Here is a 13,349-nt window from a genome sequence, read left to right as displayed (position 1 = left end):
TATCATAGTTGGTCATCAGATGCAATACCCTATTCCTATCCTCCCCCTATATCCCTGATCCTTTTACCCACAGGAGCTATATCCACTTGCTTCTTGAAAATACTTCATGTGTTGGCCTCAACTACTTTCTATGGCAGTGGATTCCACAGTGCTGTTTTCCTTAACGCTAAATTACCACACTTTAACTGAATTAGTAAGTAGCATGGGTTCCATCAACTTCAAAATTTCAAACAGGTTGATTTGACAGACAGTTTGCAGGTACACAGCAACTGATGTAAGCATCCTTACTCTGACACGCTACTGCTTGGAACACTCATGGCTGCTGGTCACATGGTGGCAACTTGGTCCTTAGCTCATTAGTATGCAAAGCTCATAAAGCACGAACACAACATTTTTGGCTCAGTTACTAATGGGTAGTTCTGAAGAATGTACATTCAGAAGTGTGATTAATGAAAGACAGATGATTCATAATCTGTCTCTCCTATTTTCAGATGTTGATGAGTCTTCTGTACATGGGCAGCATTTTCTATTTTTATTTCTTATTGATAGCTATATATTGACCTTTACTGGAAATGGTCATATGTGACTGTTGAATGAGGGCATGATCAAACTCAGTTGTGAGGTCTCTCACAGTCAGATATCCTGCTGAAACACACTGTGAATAATCATCCTCTGGCCAAGGTTCAGAAAGCAACTAATACTTGCAAACCCATACCGCAGTAATAGTGCAATGCTTGCATTAGAGGAGGGTTGAGAGAAAATAACACACAAAAAAATGACTGAACCAGTTTTATCCATTTTAGTTTACACTAGATGTTATTAGGAATATTAGGGCTCCTGCTTTAAGTTTCATAAAGACAAAGATGCTGTATATTATTTTGGTTGTATATCTTCATATGAAGAGAATGATAATATTCATTTGATCGATGCTTGAACAGCATCTAAAATTTAATCATTCAGTTTTTGTTATCCAAGTATACTATGAGTTAGCACAAGCAGGAATAATTGAGGCTGTCTTCTTTCTGTGGGAAATGTGTTTAATGCCATTTTTATTCATGATGTATGTTGTCAAGTACATTCTTCAGTATCGGAAGCAGTTTTCATAAGTAGTTTTCATGTGTTTCCAAAATAGAATCATGACAAATGTGATTTTTGAGATCTATCTCCATGAGTGGAGTGGAATAATCTGTTACAATGTCTCTATGCTTGTGCCATTCTAATGAGTAACACGATTACAGATTTTCGTTAGTACTCAAGATTAAATGATTATTTAATGAGAACGAAACAGACTTATCAGCAGATAGTCATTACCCTAAGGTGTTTCAATGATCTTGTCATTTGAATTGTGAATGTTAATTCAACTTCCTGAGAATCACATTCAGTAACTGCTGTCAGTGAGATTTTGCTGATAGGACTGTCGTACTATACATTTTAAAAAATGGGAAAATAAGTAAAAGATAACACTACAATCTGGATAATATGGCTCTCTTCCTTTTTCCATTCCTTACTTACCACAAAAAAATTAAAAGGATGTACTGGCCAATTCAGCGAGTGTTTCACTGTTTCAGTGCTTTGACTATAAAATACACAGACACAGTATCTTCTTAACAGAGAACCAGTCTAAGTAAAATAATTAAAATGCTCTGACTTTCATGCCACTGCAATCAGTATTCACACACAGAAACATGCAAGTTACTAAGTGGGAGGGCAGACTAAGTAATTTTTATCGTCCAGTAGTACAGTTAGAAAAAAAACTGTAAATCAGAAACAAAAGCAGAAGTTGCTGCAAAAGCTCAGCAGGTCTGGCAACTCTGAGGAAAGGTTGCCAGACCCAAAACATTAACTCTGACTTCTCTTCGCCGATGCTGCCAAACCTGCTGAGCTTTTCCAGCAATGTCTGTCCGTGTTACAATCAGAAGTTTACACGGTTTGTATACTGCTGACTTGGGTGGTTACAGGCTGAGGTTGATGATCCCTCTGAATTCAGGATCATGATGTTTCAAATCTTTTGACAGACAATCTGTCTCTGTTGTTGAGTCAGCAGTTGCTGAGTTAGAATTCCAAAACCCTAAATCTGTCATACAGTTCTCAAATTTGCAGCTTGAGTAGAAAGTGAAATCAAGAATGAAAAAGGAGTATGCCCTTTAGCATCTCAGCTGGCCTGGTGAAACAAAGATTTGTTGGTTCCAGCTGACCGGTTCCCAAATATGGTTATGGCCAGTGGGATTCTAGGTCCATGGTTTACCTTTTCAGATTATGACTAAATTCTTCATTGGCCAGCATTAATCATCTGAGACCAGTTCACTCAATGCTTGCTTTTTAACCAATTGAATAGCTAGGCGATTTTGTAATGAACCAATCAGAAAATAGCCCCTCTGTCAGATGACACCTTCATCTCTGGCAGGCTTTTATTGACAGATTGATTCAATATAAATGGATTTGTAATACATTAGGTAATCATTCAAATGTTAACCATCTTAAAAAATGCTGTTTCAAGTCATTAAAATGTGGCTTCTATCCTTTTAAAAGCCTATTTATTGGCTGAAAACAGCCATTTTTTGATTCATAACCTGGCTTTATAATAATATGTTTCAATAAATTGTCAGAAGTTCTGCCATGAAACAATTCTAAAGAGGAGTCCTCTACATTAGCTCATGTTCAATATACTTCCAAAAACCATAGATTTCTTTTGATTGTGTACAACAAAAAAGCCACAGTTTTCATCTTTAGGTATGTTACAAATTGGTAAAAGATATTTGTAACATGTTTTTTAACTTAGCACAGAGAGATATCAAATGTCTCATGTAATTTTATCTGAAACTTATTCAGTGGGATTTTCCCACTTTTGTACTATTAAGCATGAAAATGGGCATTGACAAAGGGCTTCTATAATTCATTGCAGCATAATAATCATATTGAATCATAAGCTGAAGTTTCTATGCTGAAAGAGCTTGCATTCCAAAGGTAATTACAATGGTGGTAATACTGTTCATAAAAGGCGCATATCCTTACCGGAAAGGCAAGATCAGAAATCCCTTTGTTCAAACCATTTCCATTTAAGCTAATGATTTATCTGTTCCAAGGAGAACCTTTTTATGCCACTAGTTGTTGCAGCAAAAACAATTAGATGTTTTGTGATGCAATTCTGTTGCCTCTTCCATTTTCATCTCTTCTATTCGTTTTTTTTGTATGTTTAGCTTTTCATTTGTCATCTTGCAACACTTAAATGAGGCATTGTAAATGACCTCACCTGAAAACTATTTGTCAGTTGCCACACATGGTGCTGACCCTAATCTCTACTTCAGCACCTCTTTGCTCAACTTCCCATGGCACCTAATTTTCTCACACTGTCAGAAATCCAGTTGAGGGTGCACAGAATTTTCCTTCAATAAACGCTGGGATGACTGAAGGCTTGGCTCCATGAGAAACTCCATTCCCTTTCCAATAAATCTCTCGCTCTCTTTGTCTGACTGAACCAAGCTGTTCTCAATCTCAGTATCCTATTTGACCCTGAGATGAGCTCCTAACTCCATCACCAATATTGCCTTCTGCAAGACATTGTCTGACCTCACCCTTGTCTTAGTTCATAGGCTGCTATAGTCATTATCAATGTCTTTGATACCTCTAACGTCAACTATTCCAACATTCTCCTATCCAGACTCCCACTTTCTGCTCTTGTAAACTTGAGCTTATCCAAAGCTCTGCTGCCCAACCCCACCACCCAATGCCCTATTTCAGTCCAGCAGTACCAACATTTTAAATTTTTCACCCCAATATTCAAATCACCATATCTTCCACAGCTTCCGTTATTTTGTAACTACCTCCAGCCCTACAGTCATATAGCATGTCTGTACTTTTCTAGTCTGGCCTTTGTAGATCTACAATTTCCTTCCCTCCATTGTGGGCTGTCATGTCTTCATTTGTCTTGGTTCTAAACTGCAGAATTCCTTAAACCACTTGTGCAACTGTACCCCTACTTTTAGATGATTTTTCAAACTTACCTCCTTCACTTGCATGACTAAAACCTTGGTAATGGGCCCAATCACAACTCTATATAAATAGATGGTTGTTGAGAGGAGATAAAATCTCAAAAATCTATTTAAGATGCTCAAATTTCTGTCTGGTTCACTCCTGTGAATGATTTGAGACCTTATGTTATGTCAAAGGAATGAAGCCATTGGCCGGGAATTCAGGTGGAGGCAGTGGCCCCACTCCTTGGTTGAAATGTCACAGTTGAGCCTGGTCCTTAATTTGTTCAGGGCAAAGCCTCAGCCCCATTTGGGAGAAAATCTACCCACTGAGAGTTGCTGACCACTTAAATGACCAGGATCTCTGCTGTCCCAGCTGAGAGACCAGGGACAGTGGCCACCACGAGGAATGTGCCAGAATTGTTGCTGAAGCCAGATCCCGGGGTGGGAGAGGGGGCATATGGAGCTGCCCTGGGGCCAGTCTGGAGGGCTCAGTAAGTAGTTTGGAAGCCAGACCAAGAGGGGATTACAAGTGAGCAGGGATACCATGGTTATCTATGCATTGCGCATAGGCTTTGGGAACAGGAAGGACACCCACTCGGTCTACAAGGTCTCTAAGACACAGCTATGCTTCTCCTCACCAACAGGGTATGCAGAGCTGGGGTTGGTGGGAGATCTCCAGCCATTATGTATACTTTGACCTTTATAACGGCTAGGCTTTATTATGTCATGGGGGTTATCGGTGAGTTCAGTTAATTGGATGACTCGTTTGTGATGCAGAATGATGCCAAAGGTATGGATTCAATTTTTGCACTGGTTACCATGAGGTTCCCATGATGGCCTCTCCTCAAGCTCTCCCCTCACCTGAGGCATGGTGACCCTCAGATTAAACCACCTCAAGTTGTCTCTCACTAATGAAACAACAGCTCTATGATCTGGTAAGAGTGTGGTGTCTTTATGTCACTGCATCCAGGGAGTCAACGATAAGTGCAACATCAAGGCTAAAAGGTCAAGGGTAATTTGATCCTGAGAAAATATCTTAAGTTGAGAAGGAGGGAAGGCAGAAAAGGGGAATAGCAAGAGGGCAATTGGAGAAAGCAGTGAAGTGGCCTAAACTGGAGTTTGTTCTGCTATGCTGGAATTATAGTTAATTGATTTCCATTTCTGCAGAGCCATGATTTATGTAAGTTGGTGGAAGGGCAGTGGGAAAGTGAGGTCTTAATTGATGGCTTGTAGTTTAACTCACTGACAGTAGTAAGGAAGGAACTCAGAAAGCTAGCTTTCTCAGTTCAGGGTAAAGATAGCTCTGAGTTCTCATTTAACTTTTCTTATTTGGAGGAGCAAAATCAAAGGGAAGCATTTATCATTTCAGGCAATACAGTGGGTCAGTGGTTAGCACTGCAGCTTCATAGCGCCAAGTACCCAGGTTTGATTGCAGCCTCAGGCGATTGTCTGTGTGGAATTTGCAATTCTGTGTCTGTGTGTGGTTCCTCTGGGTGCTCCAGTTTCTTATCATAGTCCAAAGGTGTGTGGTTTAGGTGGACTGGCCATGCTAAATTTCCTATCATGTCCAGGGATGTGCAGGCTAGGTGGGTTAGCCATGAGAAATGTTGGGTTATGGGGTGGGTATTGGTGGGATGCTCTTCAGAATGTGGAGTCAATGGGCCGAATGGCCTGCTTTCACACTGTAGGATTCTATGATGACTGTGAGTTTTGCAAGCAAAATACAAGTTTATTATGGACAAGCTTGATTTGACTGGTAAGAGAGGATTATTATGAATAACATAAAAGCTAACTTTAATTTGCAATAATCAGTGGTGAAGATATGCAGCATTCTGCAATGTAGTTGGTGCTTTTCATTCACCTTCAGCTGTGAGTACAATGGAAATGAGCACAAAAACGCAGGTAGGAAGAGTTTTACAATGTTAATACAGCACATTAAACAGAGTAAGTTTAAGTCTAGGGAAGATTCATTGCAGCATTACAATATACTGGTCAGGCCACCCTTTCTCGATTGTATTTAGTTTCAGTTATCCTGCCACACTCCAAAGAATTGAGCAAACAGCAACAAGACTGTTCTCAAGTCGAAAACAGATGGCCAATGAGGAAAGATCATAGCAGCTGAAGACTAACCGTCTATAAGGACTTCCATCTCATTTATTTCGGTAATTAATTCTGCTTGGATTATTTCTGCTTGGGAAAGAAATGTTACTCATGTATTCCCTTGTGAAAACTTGGAGGAAGTAATTATTCAGAACATTAGCCTCTGTTTCAGTTCCAGTAAATCTTTTATAGTTCTCATCACACGTATTATCATGTTCTAACTGTGGGTACTGAAAACAAATCTTGCTTTTTGTTTTGCATCCCCAGATACTTGTTGCAGATTTCTCCTTGCCACACAATAATGCTTACAATATGTTTCTGTGTATCCCTCAATTCCCCCAAATGGATCCTCTTCCCTCAGTGTCCCTGAAGGGTTTGTCGGGTTTGATTTACCTCCTTATTTTGCATCATGTTTGTTAGCTTTATCATTTTTTATATCAAACACATCTAACCACAATAAAACAAAACAAAGAACTCTGTGGATGCTGATCTGAAACTGACACAAAAAGTGCTGGAGAAACTTAGCAGGTCTGGCAGCATCGATGGGAAGAGAGCAGAGTTAATGTTTCAAATCCAGTGACTCTTCATCAGGACGTCTAACCACAAAGTAGTTCATTGGGCGAAATTTTCAGTTCAGGTGAGTTTGTTGAGTGAGATCCATGGCACCCAGTCCACCATGACTGACAGCAACTTTTCTCATGCAATCTTCTACTCTTCACCTCATTGCTTCTGCAAATGGGCTTTTGGCACCATTCTCAATGATTCACATGGCTGGAGAGGCAGAGCTGCTACCACTGCTAGAAGCTTCTGCAATTCAAGCCACTGATGCCGTACTTGAGTCCAGCTGCACACTGATTCAGTTGTTAGAAGCCAGGAACTCTCCCTCACATTGGTGGTGCTAACCGTTATCACCAAAAACATGGCCCACAGGAAAAGGAGAGGCTTCCAAGATCACAGACTTCCTGCAATGCAGGAAGAAGGTCAATGGTCTTGTGCACCCTGCAAAGGTAGGTGCTACCATCTGTATAATACATTAACAGAAGCACCACTCACTAACTCTGCCACTGCACATGCCCCTCACTAAGATTCATGGACAAACATCCCTTCCACTCAATAGTTCTCACCCACCCTCATCCTCCCAAACTAGCTACCCTTCCTGCTCTCTGCACTTCCTATTTACTGAGTGTGGACACCTCACCATTTCTCCTGCTTGTGCATCAGCACTAACTGCTTTCCCATTTAGTTCCACATACTCAATCCCTCCTGAAATAACTCCACAGCGGTCAATATCTGGTCACCAATTCACCTGTTATTTACAAGTGGAGAGTTCTTGACACTGATGCAGCTCCCTCAAAGCCAGCTCTCAGAGTGAACAGAACCTCTGACACTCTCCTTCCTATCTGTCAGTCAGGGCTCCCTGATTGGAGCAGGTTAACAGCCCCAATCAGGGAACTCATATTCTACAAGGTCCACCTGAGTACAATCACTATACTTGCATGTGTGCTTCATGCACAAGAATGCTCAGAGCCCTCTGCCCTGCATTTATATGGAGTTTCTATCTATTTAAGTAGTACTCTGTCTTTTGATTCTGTCTATAAAATTACATGACCTCTTATTTTCCTCCGTTCAACTCGAACTGCAAAGTTTCTGCTCAATCACTCAATCTATATTGCCTTATGGATTCCTTACATCATCATCACAATATGCCTTCCCACCTATTTTTGTATGGATAGAAAATTTGGGTATATTATGCTCTATCCCCTCCAAGTTATTGATATGTGAAATAAATCATTGAGACCCCAGGACAGATCTTTGTGACACTTCACTAATCCCATTTCTCCAACTTGTAAAAGACTCTTTAATCCAGAGTCTTCTGTGTGATAACCAATCTTCATTACATGCTAATACAGCTCCCCCAAAACTGTGAGCTCTTAGCTTGTGCAATAATTTTTATGTGGCAACTTATCAAATATCTTCTTGAAATCCAAATGCACTATATCTACCTGTTCCCCTTTATCAAGTCTGCGTATTGTTTTGACAAAGAACCGGAGCAAATATTCAATTTTCCTTTCAGAAAGTTATGTTGACTTAGTTGGTAGTTTTTTTCTAAATGTTTCTTACTTCATAATGGAATCCACCATTGTCCAATGACAGGTGTCAGCTTAACTGGCCTATAGCTTCTTGCTTCCTGTCTTCCTCCCTTCTTGAAAAAGGGCCTCACATCAGAGCCTTTCCTATCTGCTGGAAACCCTCCTGGAATCCAGTGAGATTGGGAATATTTCATCCAATGCACTCATTATCTCTCCAACCCCTTCCTTTAAAACACTTGAATGTAAGCCATTTAGTCCTATACTGGTCCTATCGGGTCCTAATTGGTCTGTTGTCAGTCCCATTAATTTGCCAAATACTTTGTCCCTAATGATTGAGAGTGGTACAATATTTTTCCTCCTTATTTATCTGACATATTTGAGAAGTTAATAATGTCTTCATTGTGAAGACTGATGCAAAATATTTGTTTAAATTATCTCCCATTACCCTGTTCCCATTATCAACTCCCCACTTACATATCCAAGGGTCCCACACTCACTTTAGACAGTACTTACTCATTTTGCTTTTATATTATTCACCAATTTACTTTCATAATCAATTTTCTCCATTTTTATTCATTTTTTAATCATCCACGACTGATTCCCAAAATAATCCTGATCCTCTGGCCCATCACTTTTTATGCCTTCATTTTTGATTAGATATTCGCTTTGATCACATTTGTTAACAATGACTGTTTCATCCTTTTGGACTGAAATAATTTTTTGCTGAATGTTATGAAATTAATGCTTAAAGCTCGGCCACTGCCTGTCAACTGACTTTCCCATTAGACTATTTTTCAAATTCAATTTACTTTAGATAACTCTTTCTTTCTACCTCTATAATAGCTCTTATTTATATTGCGATCACTAGTTTGAGAACCAAATTGGTCTCCCTCAAACTTAAATTGGAAATTCAACTGTGTGTTATTGCTATCCCTAAAGGATCCTTAAATATGTGAGCTCTCCTTAGCCCTATCTCATCCTAGTTTACCAAATACAATATAATCTGTTCCTGAGTAGGTTCACCAACTGACTGTTCTGAGAAACAATCCCTGATGAATTCTATCCATTTGTCTTTCAAGCTACCTTTTCCCATGTGATTTGTCCAGTCAATATACAGATTAAAATCACCCATGACAATTGTAGTAAGCTTCTAACACAACTCCAGTATTTCCCATTTTTACTTTGTCCTTCAGTGAGGCAATTTACTGTAGGCCTATACATAATTCCTACCTGCAACTTCTTTCCCTTGCTATTCCTTATTTCCACTCAAGTGGAATCACAATTTATTGCTCCTAAATCACTGCTCACTATCAAATTGATACAATCCTTGAGAACAAAGCTCTCCACCTCCTTTCTGGAACATTGATATTAGAGCAATATGTGTGTTTTGTTTTAATTGTGTTTGAGGGAGCTATTTTCTAACCAATCTGTTCAGAGATGTTATAACTCACCTCTGGAGCAGTGGGACTTGAACCCAGGTCACTGGCTCAGAGGTGAAGACACTACCTCACACCACAAAATCCTTTACTTGTACCCCATGCATTTGGATACTGCTGCAGTTCGCATAAGGTCATTGATGATTCCAAACCTGCACGTGTGTGATTAATGTAATTGCCTGTTGAACGGCCTCTTGTGGCCACTCAATACACTAAGTACAATTGCATTTCTCCAAATACTTACTTTTAACTCAGAAATTACTTGGGTTTCAAAATTCTCTCTTCCTATTCCCCTTGCTATCCTGGTTGGTGCCTCAATATTTGTCACAATCCACATTGCCCTACTTTCTTTCAGAGTGGCCCTCATTCATTCTGAAAATATAAAAGCTATAACTATTTGAAATTACATCCCACAGGGTAGTAGTACCAATCACAATGTAGGTTATTCAATATTGTGTTAAATGCTGTAGTGTGGAAGTAGGTATCAGAATAAAGAAAGCCAATTAATTCACCATAAAAGAAGATTTGCAATATGTGTGCTTACTGACGATGTAAATAAAGATGAATTTCATATTCTAGGATCTATAAGTACTGAATTTGACAATGTTTTCATTTGAAAATGATCACATTCTAGGCCTGAGGGTGCATGCAACATTCCTAGTACTTTATGAAATTAGGAGGAATGTTTGCTTTTCTTGGACAAACTCCAATCCCCAAAAAGCAATGTACTTGCTTCCAACGGCCCATATTACAAAATATATCAATTAAATCACAGTGAATATAGGCATGCAACTCTCTTTGTTGTCCATTCGCAAGTCAAAGAGAATTGAAATGATTGAAACATTGTTTTATTATATTGTACAAAGGTGGCTGGACAGATTCCATTTGACATTATAAAAAAAGATGCATTGGCAGTATATAAACATAACGGCATTTGGTTAATATTTGACCAAAGGCAAGAAAGTAACAGAAGGATATTTGTTTCATTAATCCATGACACTAAACCTCCAATTTTTCATAAATGCACACACTATTACATTGAATTGTATAGATTACTTTGATAGAGAGTTGCTAATCTCCAGATGCCTCTTAGTATGGTTTTTTTTAAAAGGATCTATGTTGTTCCAGAAAAGTTCATGGGTATGTAATTACAAAAATAAAGAATTCGAATTATGTTTTATCCTCAAGTACAGGGGTACAGGAATAAAGTAAAAGTTGCTATTCACGACACCATCTTAGGTACAAGGTACCTAGGTACAAAATCCAAGTATAAAATGTAGAAAAATAAAGAAATAAGTTAAAAATTCAACATGACAGTTACTCACAGTATAAAATACTAAATAAGGTTAAACGTTCCAAATTACAGTCTTTCTTTAGCTATGGATCAGAAGTCCTCCTTGTGGGTCTGCTCACAGATCTGACTAAGGTGGCTATTAACAGGTCCACAGTAGTGGAGGGCTCAAAGTTCCTGACTGCCTCCCCTCTTCCTCAGCTATATTTGAGCCCAGGTGTCCTTGGAAAGGGAGCATGTTATGTCTATCAACACTCTTAATGCCTTTAGAGAGCAATGGGCACTGCAGAGTGTACAGTATTTTATCTTCCTTTCCAACTCCATTTTGAATTAATCCCCTCCCTCTGCTCTACCTCTTCCTCACCTTTGGGTGTCAGAACCTACCCTTAATGCATGTAAATTGGTTATTAATTGGAAATATGGATGATTTAGTGGTGGTGGATAAAAGTGAGAAGTTAAACGGGTGGTTTTGGGGTGAAGAAACTGTTCCATTGTGTGTGAAACCACTTCTTCATGTATAAAAAATGGAATAAAACAACAGAGTTCAAATTTGGCAAGCAGCATATAGGCATATCACCGTGTACCCTTTGCAGTAGGTGAGAGGAGCTAACTTCACAGGGAAGTTTGGAGCCTATGTTCCAATGCACAAGCACTAATGTGTGTCAATGCCTAAGTTATCAGTGATCATGTGTGTGGATAATGGAAAACAGATGACATTTATGCCACACAAATGCCAGACAATGGCCATCTCGAACACAAATGAATCTAAACAATTTTCCTTGAAATTTAATGACATTGCCCTCACTGAATGCCCCACTTCAGTAGTCTGAGGGCTAACATTGATCAGAAATTGAACTGGACCAACCATATCAATGCAGTGTCTGCGATGCAGGTTACAGGCTTGGTATTTTGTGGTAAGTAACTCACCTCCTGCCAACCACAAGATTCAGGTGTGTGATAGAATACTCCCCACTTGCCTCAGTGGGTGCAGCTCCAACAACACTCAAGAAGCTTGACACCATCCAGGACAAACCAACCCACTTGAATATCACTCCATTATCCATCTTCAATATTTACTCCATTCACTACTGACAAACAGTGACAGTGCACAATCATGATTCATCAACACTCCTTTGACAGCATCTTCCGAGCCCACAGCCTCTACCACCAGAAGGATAAGGACAGCTGATGCACTGAACTACCACACTTGCACACTCCCCTTCAAGTCACTCACCATTCTGCAGCTCAGTTCTTTCATGGTTGCTGGCTCAAAACTCTGGAATTCGCATCCTATCAGCTCTGTGGGGTGTTCCCCACACCCAGGAATTGCAGCGGTTCAAGAAGGCAGCTCACAGCCACTTTCTCCAGGACAAATAAAGGTGAGCAAGTATTGGCTTATAGTCGAGAGTGTGGTGCTGGAAAAGCACAGTGGGTCAGGCAGCATCTGAGGAGCAGGAGAATCTTCATTCTGGGCATGAGCCCTTCACCAGGAATCGGCTTAGCCAACACAGCCAGCATAACCCAAATCCAAGAAAAAATTAAGAATAAAAAATACTGATTGCAAGACTGAAACCATGTTTTGATGAAGATATATTAAGATACATTTTTGAGTGGAGCCTTAAAGAGCCAGAGAGAGAGATAGAAAAAAATTAAGAATAAAAAATACTGATTGCAAGACTGAAACCATGTTTTGATGAAGAAGATATATTAAGATACATTTTTGAGTGGAGCCTTAAAGAGCCAGAGAGAGAGATAGAAGAGTAACAGGGTTAGTGTAGAAAAGTAAAGACTTGGCTTTGAACACATCAACAGGCTTAATGGGCAAAGTAAACATATATGAGGAGATTATGTTGAAATAAAAATAGAAAGTGCTGGAGAAACTTAGCAGGTCTGACAGCATCTGCATAGAGAGAAAAACAGGAGTTGCCATTTCATCTCAATCTCTCATTTACCACCATTAATTTCCTTCAGCTCTGAGCACTGTCACCTCTATGCTATCCACTCATCTCTCCTCCACCTTTGTCAACAGTATAAAAACCTTCATTTTCCAACCTCCTTCACTCCCAAAGAAGAGTCTTTAGGCTGGAAATGTTAACTGTTTCTCACTCCACAGATGCTGCAAGATTTGTAGTCCTTTGTTTATGTTTGTGAAGTTATGTTGAACATGCTATAGGATGTCACTTCATGGTCAGCCGGAACGCTGCATCCAGTTCTAGTTGCTGCACCTTAGGAAAATGCTAAGACATTGGAGAGAAATCAGAAAAGATTCACGTGAATACTTCCAGGGATAAATAACTTCTGTTATAAAGAGAAGTTGAAAAAGATGCAGAGTTAGGGCTGCTTTATTTTGAATAAAGAACACTATGAGGAGATTTTTAGAGGTATTCATAATCAGGAAGGGTTTGGACAGAGTAGACAGGGATAAACTGTTCCCATCTGTGGATAGATTGAGAATGAAAGG

This window comes from Chiloscyllium plagiosum, chromosome 24 (assembly GCF_004010195.1).
Source record: "Chiloscyllium plagiosum isolate BGI_BamShark_2017 chromosome 24, ASM401019v2, whole genome shotgun sequence".
Classification (NCBI taxonomy): Eukaryota; Metazoa; Chordata; class Chondrichthyes; order Orectolobiformes; family Hemiscylliidae; genus Chiloscyllium; species Chiloscyllium plagiosum.
This window is presented reverse-complemented; position numbering follows the sequence as displayed.